Source organism: Dipodomys merriami, unplaced genomic scaffold (genome assembly GCF_024711535.1).
Source record: "Dipodomys merriami isolate MVZ:Mamm:240054 unplaced genomic scaffold, mDipMer1.0.p SCAF_112, whole genome shotgun sequence".
Taxonomy (NCBI): domain Eukaryota; kingdom Metazoa; phylum Chordata; class Mammalia; order Rodentia; family Heteromyidae; genus Dipodomys; species Dipodomys merriami.
In genome coordinates, this window is record NW_027202405.1 from 993,970 (window position 1) to 1,006,579 (window position 12,610).

Sequence of the window (12,610 nt, forward strand, 5' to 3'; positions counted from 1 at the left end):
AATCCCAGGTCTTTAGAATCCAGTTGTATTCTGGCCTTCTTAGAAGCCTTGAACCCAGAAGCCCTGACACATCCATCCTCTGATGTCATTCTGGGACAATAAAAAGCTAAGTTCCCCAAGGACCAGTGAAGTCCACAGAGAATGTTGTAACAGCCTGGAGTTCTTTAATGGACAAATGAGCTACTGGGTTGAGCAAAGAGCCACCCAGTCTTCTCACAGAGCACTCCATTTTGGACCTGGACTTCTCAGCCTTCTTGGACCTAGAGAGAAGCCAGGACTTTTTGAGTCTTGATTCATATGTTTAGGATGAATATTTGTTTTCAATAATTAGAAATTTCTGGAAATGAGGTTTTTCTGTGATCAAATCTCTTCACCAGTCAAGACTTTGTGGTCACAGTCATGTGAAATCTCCTGAGCAGGTCTCTGACCCAGCATCTCCTCGGTCAAGCATAGGGAAATGATTATGCTGTTGTTCAGGCCCAAGTGTATCCATCGAGTTATGATGAACACAGAGGAACTAGATTATCTCTGGTATACAACTAAGTACAACCAAGGACTCTGGGTTGTTGAATTGTCTTTCCTCCACCCTGGAAGTTTTGTAACAAAGTTCACCTTGAAAATAGGTTAAACTATTCTCTCTGAAGGTATATTAAAACAATAGGCTACAGTAGGATAAATATTTCTTGATGATGCATTTACTTCAACTTCCAAGTAACCAAAGTTAATGGGTCAGGGAAAAAAACCAGGTGTTGTTCTGGTTTGAGAGAAGTAGTTATCAGATGCTATTTAGAGAGCATGTGGAAAAGCTTCTTGGCTCCCCTTGAATCCTGGAATTCTGTTTCCAACAAACTTTCAGCAGCCCTGGCTCCGAGGCACTGGATGGGTAACCAGAAGCTGGAATCCAACATCATGTGCCTCTCCAGATAATGAGGTCAAATGTGCCAGACCAGCCAGGAGTCCTGATAACCATTCTATTAACATCCCTAAATGATAGGTCTTTTGATTAAACTTCATATCTCTGTCTGTTACTTCTCTTGTCCTGTCTAAAATTAGAGCTGGTATTTTGTCCTTGCTGGTTCAAGGATAATGGAAAATCATGACGTCCTTTGACGATTATTCCCAAGGACAGTGGGTTTCCCAGTTCACAAAGCTTTAGATTTCCTAGACTTTTAGCCTTGCTAGTATTTTTTCCTTTTGGAATACACTTCAATATTTTGTAAAAGTCAACAATGTATTAAAATGAAGCTCTGTTTGAAAACCATAAATGCTAAATCAACTAGTCCTTTTTTATTTTCAGTGTTAAGACATAAAATATTCTAAAATATCTTCTAGCATGTCCCTGGATCTGGGAAATGAAGATGTTGTAGGACAGACATCTGAAAATGAGAGGAAGAAAGACTCCAGGCTGCTGAGAAATGGGGCACGTAGAGTGAATCTGGGAGGAAACATTAGTGATAACAGAGAGGGTCTTCTCAAATCTGAGGACTGAGGTTGAGGCTCTGGGCTTAGGACACTTACACAAAGATAATGGTGAGGCTGTAAAGCAAGTAGGAGTGAAGGCATGAGAGAACTAGGGGCAAGAATAAATGAAGGCAGAGGGTGCCATGTGATAAATGGGAGTGTGTGCATGGGTGTGGGTGATGGACATGGGAGTAAGGGTTCATTCTTAGATGGAGGAAGTCAAGTCTATAGAACCAGTGTCCGCACAGTGTCTCCCAGGATGAGGGTGATGCTTAGAAAGATTAGAAAGGTAAAGACTCACAGGTAACCAAGGTTCCCACAGCTGTGGGGGAATAACCCAGAAAAGTTTAGAAGGCAAAAGTGATCGGGAGGTGAATAACTCAAAGGGGAGGAGTCTGTATATAAGAGAATGCTCGTATCAAAATGCTAGCTCTTCTCTTACTTCTTATTCCTCTCTCTCATCCCATAATCAGACTGAAAAATAGAGTGTTGGTAAAAATGAAAAAGGGTGACCAGGTAGCTTCCAATACCCTTGGAAAAGACTACCAGGTGAATTATACTTTCTTCACATGTCCAAGTGTTGATATGGATACAGAAAGAGGATGTAGAAGGAATTACAGTGTGACACAGCAGATTACATAGAAGACTCTAATATCAGTTCATGTAGGGACCAGAAGACCATGAAAGGGGCTTAGGAAGGACTGTCATCATGGAAGTATATAAAATGAGAAGCAGAACACAAAGGCAGGGTGGGGAGAGTGACTTGATCTGGGGCTGTCTGAGTAGTAAAGATGAGGAATGTGGGTAGAATGAATTGACCTAAAGATTCAGAGTGAGACTCTAGGCAGGCTGAGAACTTAGATTATTTCTGAAACATAATGGCAGTGTGATTCTTCATAGGAAATTGGAGGATATGCTATGATACAGACTGGCCCAGAAGCCCTCCTACTTATAACCTCAGAAGTTAAGTCTTTCATATCATCTTCCAGGATGGTGAGTTTGGAGGTGGCATGAACTATGAACTCTTTGCCCACTTGGGTAGGATGTTAACTCTGGACGCCCACAAGCAATGACCTTCAGCCAGCAAGTGGGCCTGCCAGCATCCTGTCGGACATGTGGTAGGCTGAGATCAGCTCTCTGTTATCAAAGGCTGACAAAACACATGCCTGTGTTTTGACACTGAGTTCTCAAATTGTATAATGGCATGAGTGGTTGTCTTCTTTTCCTGTACCTTCAACCTTGTTTTCTCCTTTCCCTTCTTCCCATTTGCAACATTATTAGTGACCTTAAAACACTAGTGACCATCTAAATGCCCAGCAACAGGAGAACAGCTAAATAAATTATAATACATTTGTGCTTTGGAATATGAAACAACCTTGTTTGTGCTGTTATGGAGGAATCTCTATGAGGTTTGTTGGGTGAACAAAGGATTTCTGGAATAATAACTACAGAAGGAATTTATCTGGGAGAAAGAAAGAAGAAAACACGAGGAAGTAAAAGCAAGACAGAGGAAATAAAAATTCATATTTTAATGTATTGTGTGTATACAATTCTGTGTGTGTGTCTGTATGTTTGTAAAGACAGATTTTTTTTTAAAGCTAATGCCTGCAGTTATCCTGGGTATAAGTCCGGGGTTAGTAGGGACTACATTTCTGTAATTCTTGACTATTTTACAACCATCATTATGTATTACATTAGTAATTGAAGGTATTAACAATTCTATAGATAATCCTATTTAGATCTGGTCTTTACAAGCTCAAGTGAACATTTGAGTTCTAGTGACGCCGGATTTGGTCATGATATAGGCAGGCAGCAAATGTTTGTTTACCCACTGAAGGCACATTGTCTGTAGAAACCCAGAGCAGGGATGAGAGAAGCAATTTGCAAAACCACTCAGCAGAAACTGGAGAACGTTGTCAATGAGTTGGAAAATTGTTCTGAACAATGCGTGATGAAGGTTGATGCGGGGCTAAAGCTGAGAAATCGGAGCCACCTTTCATATGGTATTTGCTACTTTCTGATGATGGAGAAAAGCTCAAAGTATTACATTTCAAGAAAACCTTATCTAATCAGGCAAGTTTCCTATTTTTAAATGAAAAACCTAAGTGTCACACACAACTAAAAGCTATACAACGTTGCTCCTGAAACCTACACAATAAAATAACTATTTTTTAAAAAATAAACTCAATTTAATTTTAAAGTACTGAAGGGTGAAACTGATATATTCTTATATTTAAAATGTATGTTATAATTTTCTACCCAAAGGCAGGGTATACAACCATTCCATCTAACTACTCCAAGAAAACCCTCTGTTAATGTTGACACCCTATTAACTTCCTGTCTAAATATACCTTTGAAGACAATCTCAGTGTTGAAAGTTAATTTTTTGTACAAACACAATCTCTCAAATAGTGTGAATGGGTTGCACTTGGAAGTTCACTCTCTGACATGACTTTCCAAAGTCAAGAGCACTTCACTCAGTGCCTGTGTCTGGAGCCTCAAGGAGAAAAGAGGACAAAGGCTGAGGATAGAGGAGAATCATCCTCAGAGCCTGTCACTTGCATGTTTTCTTCCTGTCCCTTCAACCCAGGATGCTGGTTCTGACCTGCTGAAGGCTGCTCTGTCAGACCTGAATCAGTCTTCCAGGGTCTCTACCCATTTTTCTTCTATAAAAATCAATTCATATTTAAAATTAAATAAGAAGTTAAAACCAGATCCCATAAAGGGCTATTTAGGGAAAGTAAGTCAGTCCAGTTCGTATTTTTCAAAGCAGAAGAAACAGTGATATAATTTGCTGGAGCCAAATGGTTATTTGTAGTTAATTCATTGCTGTATAAAAAGATGCTTTGGCTTATACCTGTAATCCTACTCAGGAGGCTGAGATCTGAGGATCACAATCCAGGGCCAGCCTGAGCAGACAAATCCAAGAGACTCTGACCTCCAATTATCTCTACAACCAGCAAAAATCTGGATGTGAAGGTATGACTCATGTGGTAGAGAGCCAGCCTTCAGCAAAAAAGCTAAGTAGGAATGTGAGGCCCAAAGGTCAAGCCTCTGTACCAGGAAAAATGGAAAGACAGAGAGACATAGACAGAGAGACAAACTGAGACAGATGGAGAGATCTATCTGAAATATTTGGGGGACATTAAAAACATGACTATATAAAAATGATGCTACATTCATTTTACTTACCTTTATAAGGAGCAGACAACACTATTGTAAATTGCAACTTTTAATTGAAACTTGTATTTTTTATTCTAAGGTTTAAAAATTCATGTATTCACTCAGCAAATACTAATGTCTTTTATATTTTTAGGCACTGCTTGGATGGTGGGAGAAGAGATGGGAACAAAACAGTAGAGAGTTCAGAACAGAGAAGATCTATCATGTTAAAGGACCACTGGAGTTAAAATAGACCATGAGGCAGGGTGGGAGGTGGGTAGAGGTGGAAGCAGGAAAACCAGTGGGGAGGCTGAAGCAATAAATACAAGCAAGCGTGGTGGTGTGGATCAAGATATTAGGGGTGGAATCCATGGTATTTTGAAGGAAGAGCCAACAGAATTTACTAAATGTGCTGGATATGAATTTAAGAAAAATGCCAGGGATAACTCCAAAACCTATCATCTTCAGCAAATGGAAGAATGAAATTGCCATTAACTAAAATAGGGCAATAAGAAAGATAGGACAGGGAAGAAAATCCATAATCTAATCTGGGGTATTTTGTGGTTCAAATTCAGTTAGATATCCAAATGTTATAAATAAGTATGGGTAGACCTGGAAATGTACAAGGCAGAGGAAATGCAGAGTTAGGTTATTTTCTAAGAGCTCAGTTCCAGCTACTACCCACACAGGCTACACAAAAGCATTTCTCATTCGAGTATTAGTAACACAAAAGTACACCAAGACAAATGTAGACAGAATTAACTATACCTAGAAAAGGCAGAAACAGTGTTTGAGGAGTTTCTCTAGGGCTGGGTAAGAGTTGCCCAGATATCCAAGGATGGCCTATATAACCTAGGCAATGAAACCAGGCCCAAGGCAGGAAATGACAGAGCTCACTCTGAGACCTTCAGAATATGACCCAATTTCTTGCACACAGCAAGGAAAGGTGCTGTAGAAGATGGGGTAAAAAGAAGGTTGAGGGAGTACTGGGTACACCCATAAGGGAAGTAGCAACAGCAGTCCACACAAGTAAAGAGTGTAGGTTCTCTTTGGAACCTTTCTGTGTCCTGATGAGCTGCAGGTAGGGAGGAAGTCCTACAGTCAGGAGATGAGGGGCACAGGACAGCAGCTGACGGTGGCCTGAAAAAATTTGTGTCTCAGTACTTCTCTACAGTTTCTAAAGTGGGCAAGGTACTATGGGTCCTGGAGTGATTGTGTGTAGGGTGTGTGTGTGTGTGTGTGTGTGTGTGTGTGTGTGTGTGTGTGTGTGTGTGGTGTGTTAGGTGTGTGTTTGATGTGTGTGTGTGGTGTGTGTAACGTGTGCGTATGGTGTGTGTGTGTGTGTGTGTGTGTGTGTGTGTGTGTGTGTGTGTGTGTGTGTGTGGGCTATGGGAGGAAAAGGAAAACAATAGGGTTGTGAAAGAAGAAATTTTTGTTCATCTAAGCTCCCAGGCACTATTTTTCATTGACAGATTCAGACATTTGCCTCTGTCCGTAAAGTAAGTTGTGTGGTGTAGGTACAACAAGCCACCTACTGGTTAATTTGTGCACCTAGGAACATGGCAGTAACGTTTAGATCTTCAAATCCATTAATCACTCAGGAGCTTGATGTTCTTTGAAAATGGCAATATTATACTAAAAGAGGCTGTCATTCTTCCTTATTTTAGGATTCCATGAAAGATTATCCCCTAGCCTGTAAAGGACATTAGGTTCCCTTTCCTTCCTCCCCCTGTAGCCTGTAGATTTAATAAATGTATTATATGCTTCTTATGGGCCAGGTTGTCTCCACATTTTCTTCATATTCTATTTTTTTTTTTTTTGGCCAGGGCCTAGGCACTGTCCCTGAGCTCTTTTTCTCCTCTACTACTTTGGGGCACAGCTTCACTTTTAGTTTTTCAGAGTGGTTAATTAGAGTTAAGAATCTGAAGGACCTATGTTTCTTTCGGCCTGGCTTACTTCACGTAATATTTTTTTCCAAGCCTTTCCATTTCCTAACAAAAGAGGCAATGTCATTTTTTTTCTGATGGAGGCATAGAATTCCATTGTGTATACATACCACATTTTCTTGATCTATTCATCTACTGAGGAGCATCTGGGTTGATTTCATAACTTAGCTATGGTAAATAATGCTGTGATAAACATGGTTGTGCTAGCAGCTTTGGTATGACCTTGTTTGTGATCCTTTGGGTAAATGCCCAAAAGTGGGATTGCTGGGTCATAAGGGAGCTCTATGTGGAATCTCTTGAGGAGCCTCCATACTGCTTTCCAGTAAGCCAGGCCCAAAGAAACATAGGTTCCATGGTTTCCCTTGTTTGCAGTGACTAGTACATATCTAGGACAAGCAGAGTAGGTCAAAGGCTATGTACATACGACCATAGGAGATAATGTTAAACAAAATGTACCCCAAGACAGGGAAGCAAGAGATTTTATTTCTCTCTCTTTCTTGCTAGTGTTTTTAATGTACTTATAATACACAATGTGGTTCTTTTGCTTCTATTGTATGTTCTTTCCCCATGGTATAACCCCTGTTTCACTGGATTTGATGCTGGTGCTCTGAACCTTGTATATATGTTTTTGTAATTTGGGGAGGGGAAGGGATATTGCAGAATGCTTAAATGAGGATGCAGGCTGACCCATTGTGACAACAAGATGTACAGACACTATATTGAAAACAAACTTTACAATGTTGGGGGGGGGCGGGAGGAGTTGGGGAAGTGGGGAGGGAAATGATGGTAGGGGGAAAATAAAGAAGGAGGTAACAATGCTCACTATGAAATGTACTCATTACCCTACTCATGAATCTGTAATGCCTCTGTACAACATTTTTATAACAAAAAATTAATAATAAAAAAGAATCTCAAGGACTTTCCTGCTGGGGCTAGCTTTAAACCTCCATCCTCAGATCTCGACCTCCTATCTAGGATTACAGGTGTGAGCCACTGGAGCCCAGCTTACTTTGTGATATCTGAGTTGCTATTCAGACAGAAAGTTCCTCCTATTGTCTGACCTCAGCCCCTCCTGCTGTCCTGAGCCCCATTTCCCTTGGAAAAGAAGGACAAAAACGTAAAATCAGAAAACAGAACAAAATTATTGACAAAGGGCAAAACCTCTTGGTAAAGAAAAACCCCAGGGAAAGGCCAACCAGTAGTCAGTCTTAGCCCTTTTCCACCCTTGCTAAAAAGCCAAAGAACATCTCTCCCTCTCAAGTTTACCAAGCTGGCAGCTTCGCAGAAGGCTACTAACCACCTTGAGGCTCCTCACCAGCTGCACTGCGCTGCTGCATTAGTCTGATAATAAAAATCATTTCTGTAATAATATAATAGTATTGATAGTATCCATCATGCTGACCAAGTCAAGATTATGTTTGCCTATGTTTTTGTGACTCAAGGCTATGTTTTGCTTCTGTGACCTTGCTTGCTTGCTTCAGAAGCAAGTCCTTAAGCCCACAGGTGGTACCAATTAAAGACCACCACCGAGTGGCACTATGGGCGACCTACTGCAAATTATTACATATGGTATTTACCATAAAGGACAAATGAATTTAAAGGGCATATAACCATAACCAATGAAAATGTGCCAAACCTGCCTTGTATTGCTTGTCCTTGTAAGGTTTGGTGAAAGGAAATCTCCATGAGGTTCAGGCAGCAGAGAGTTTATTAGGGAGAAACCAAACCGCCAGCTTGCACCAGGTGGAGGTGTACAGAGAGAGAGTGTATAGGTAGGGGAGGGGGAGGGGGAGGTGTGACGGGAATGGATGAGGAAGTGGCCTCAGAGCCTGGGAACTTCTCACTGTCAGAAGGAGGTGTGACCAGGGGCAAATGAGCAAGTGGCCTCAAAGGATGAGGAAGTGACTTCAGAGCCTGGGGGACCTCCCACTGCCCCCAGGTGTGCCAGTTAACTGGGTTACAGGTTCTGGGCAGGGACTTCTAGAAAGGTTCACACACAATCTTGCAAAGAGAGGGAACAAAGGGAAGGGGCCATCTTTCCTGGTCTGACCGAATAGTCCACAGTACAATCACTTTCCCTTGGCTACACAGAAAATTAGAGGTAGAACCAAGGGGTAAACTCTTGGCTTACTTCTTCAGGAAATAGAATTGACTCAATTTAATCATAAATGAATATTGTCCATTTTCAGCAAAAGAAAAACATGGACATTTAAGGAAAATAGAACGTTCTTCTAGGAGTTAGTGCAAGAAAGAATAGTGAGCACAAAGTTTCCAAGATGTCTACCACTAAGGGAGACCTTTGGAAGAAAAAAAGGGTAAATTTAAATGTTATATCTCTACAAGTAGAAACTAAGGCCAAAGAAGCCTGTTTATTGAAAATGAGTATGAAAAAGAAAGCAGCAGTCAATTCTAACCCATTATCTGAGAACTCTTGAGGGAACCACGTTCTTCAGAGGAGAGAAGTTCTATTTCCTACAAGAAGCTATTTCCCAAACCCAGAGAGCTTTCTGCATCTGCAGTTATGTTTTACAAGTGAAAAGATAGTCTACCTGGGAGAAAAAAAAATCTATGATTTTCCAAGAGGAACAACCCTTGCATCCTATTTCTACTGCCTTTTGAGCTTTTTTTTTTTTTTACTTTTACATGGGACTTGTGTGTATATGTACATGTTCATAGAAAGGTACAGTTACTGATGGAAGTGGGAAAGATCATTACTGAAGACTGACGGCATTCTTCTTTAGAGATGGAGAGTCACAGTGAACAGCCCTGACCGCTATGAGCTGCCATGTACTTTCAGGGACATTCTAACAAGAAGCAACTAGCCAATTGGAAGAAAAACCTACCAAAACAGGATAAACAGGCTGGGAATGTGGCTTAGTGGTAGCGCTTGCCTACCATGCATGAAGCCCTGGGTTTGATTCCTCAGTACCACATCCACAGAAAAAGCCAGAAGCGGCACCGTGGTTCTAGTGGTAGAGTGTTAGCCTTGAGCAAAAGAAGCTCAGGGACAGTGCGTAGGCCCTCCCTGAGTTTGAACTCCAGGACTGGCAACAAACAAACAAACAAAAAAAACAAGATAAACAAATTTGAGTTCATTGGGAAGGAAGATGGATGAAATAAGGACAACAATCCTTCTTAGCCAATAGTATCAGAGACCTTGTTCAGTATTTCCAATTTAATTCATTTAGCCAATGGTTTTTGAGGCAGGTTCAGTAGGAAGGTTGGCCTGGAAAGGAATATTGCTCTACCTCTACTGATTCCCCTCTCCCTCATCATACTTTTCCACAAGAAGACTTACAAAGATGATTCAAACTGACAGCTCAATCTATTTGACTGACGAACTAAAATCCCCAGTGTCAACACAAAACAATTTTATCTATTCTTAAGAAGTAGGGCACATTGTTGAACTTGCCTGCCTCTCAAGTCAGGATGTATTTTTGAGACTGAACACCAATCCATATTTTAATATGTTCATGCTTCAAATCACTAATACACTTTAGTTAATTGAGCAAATAAAATTATCCCTAAACTGGACCAGGAAACACAATTGAATCACATCTTAACCAGACTGTTTAAAATCGGGATAGAATGAACAATTAGCCACATTCAGACATGCCATGGTTAAATAGGTAGGTCAGAATTTGGAAACCTGGGAAAGTCCTGACAGAAGCTAAGTTTGGCAAATGGAAGGAAGGAAAAGTGATTGTGCCAGGTAAAAAAGGACATAAGGGACCTAACTAATTGGCCAGGACACCCTATAGTGGTGTTGAAAGGGCAGTAGAACAAAGAACTCACAAAATGCCTGATGGAAAGAGCTTTCCTAACCATTTGCAGCATTTACAATCACACACTGCCTTCTCTCCTCTCCTCTCACCTTCATCAAATTCTGTTTTTCTATCCATCACCTGGGGGTCATGTGCTCACCCTTTCTCTATCCTTTTCTCTTTCTGTATCTTCAAGAGTACAGCATCATATAAAGACAGCTTTGATCTCTTAACCCTCAAATACCTCCATTTTATTAGACTTCTCTGGGTCGGTTTAGATAGCAAAGTTAAAATGAAAACTGGGGAGAAGACTGAATAAAATTCTCTGAAGAAAAGTTCTTCCCTGCTTTCAATGACCTTAATAGCAGCAGCAAAAGAATAAAAAAAATAGGTGATAGCAAATGTCATACTTGTAGCCCATTGTTGGACAGCAGTAGCTTCTAGTTCTGGGGATTATTTTGTATTTACAAAACAAAACTATATTGACATGTGGTGGTGCACATCTGTAATCTTAACACTGGAAAGATCAAGGGAAAAGGATCCCAAGGTCAAGGAAAGCCTGGGCAAAACAAAAATCCAACAACAAAAATAAACAATAACAGACTTGGTTGCTTGGTTGTGTTCTTAAGCTGTGTGTGGTTAAACCTTTGACGACATATTCCAAAGAATATCAAATTTATTCTGGTTTTTCTACTGGGAAGAATTAGGATCCATTCCATTAGGATCCATGGAAGTATAAATTCTGAGAAATTGATAGAAAAAATATTTTGACTCACATAGAAAGAGAGCTACATTTACTGACTTGAAAAGCAGCGAACCTCTCAGCACTGAAAATATTCACTCAGATAGCAATTGGGCTGTATTAGTTAGATAAGACAGAGATAAAGTAATAAGTACACCCATAATATCCACTGACTCAAAGAGCATAATTTGTTTTCGTTCTTTGGAAGTTCAGGGAGAAATTCAGCTCCATGGGCTAGCTCTCCTGTGGGAACCACCCCACAGTCTTTGGGGGAATCCATGGTGATGACTATTATGGTGTATCAGCATTATCCTGGACATCATCATCTCAGAGGCCTGGGTTGAAGATAGTTGAAAGCTACATAGGGAAGGATGTAATGGGCTAAGCCTGAAGAGGCAGGGCCCTTTCTACCCTCCCCACCACTCTTTTCATTTTTAAAAAATTTTTATTGTAAAGGTGATGTACTGAGAGGTTACAATTACATAAGTCAGGTGTTAAGTACATTTCTTTTTGAACAATGTCACCTCTTCCCTCATTTTCTCCAGTTTCTTCTCTCCAGACCCCTTCCCCCACAAATTGTATAGTTCATTTTCAACATAGTGTCTGGTGAGTATCACTGATGAATTAGCTCACCCTTGGTTCCACCATTTCTGGGCCATTTTATTACATTGGTTAGTGTCTGTCTCATGGTCCATAACCACAGCAGAGCTAAGAACCAGAGTCTTTCTCGTGATCTTGTACGAAATATTTTATCTCCCAGTCACTTTTTCCTTAACTATAAGATGAGACCACCTCAAAGGACACTATCAAGAAAATGGAAAGATAATCCACAGAATGGAAAGAAAATATAAATCATATATCTGATAAGGGGTCTCCACGACAAATAAAGAACTCCTTAATTCAATGGTTAAAAAATAAAACACCAAAGAATTTCATAAGAAATTTCTCTAAAGAAGTATATAAATAAGGTAGGTAAATGAAGTAAGGAACTATTATTACAAAAATCTAATATGCATGACATTGGCTTAGCAGTGAAACAGTGAGTAGTAAGAATATGGATACTACAGGCTGGAAAGTTGGTGCATTCACATACCGTACAAAACCTGAAATAACATACATACTGAGTCAGTCGCTCTAAGGAAAAGATGCTCAAATAAACAGAATACTTGTGTGTGAATATCTGTGCCTGTTCTTTACTATTTTCAGCATGCCTTTATAAAATGAGAACTCAGTAAAACAACAGTGGTTTGCCAAGAAACAATGAGAAGAAATAGAAAAAATTATAAAAGTCTACAAGGTTATTTCCACTTGTTTGTTCATTTATTCAGCAAAGATGTTCCAGGCATTTGAACTTCATCAATGAATAACACACACCAAGAATTCATACTCTAGCTAGAGAGAGACATACAACAAAAACACATGGGATATAAATTATATATATTACAGATATGCTACAGAAGTTAAAATCATGAAGGACAGGGAGAATGGTTTATGATTTGAGTAGGCAGCCTTTATTAAGAGGCAGTGTTTGAACA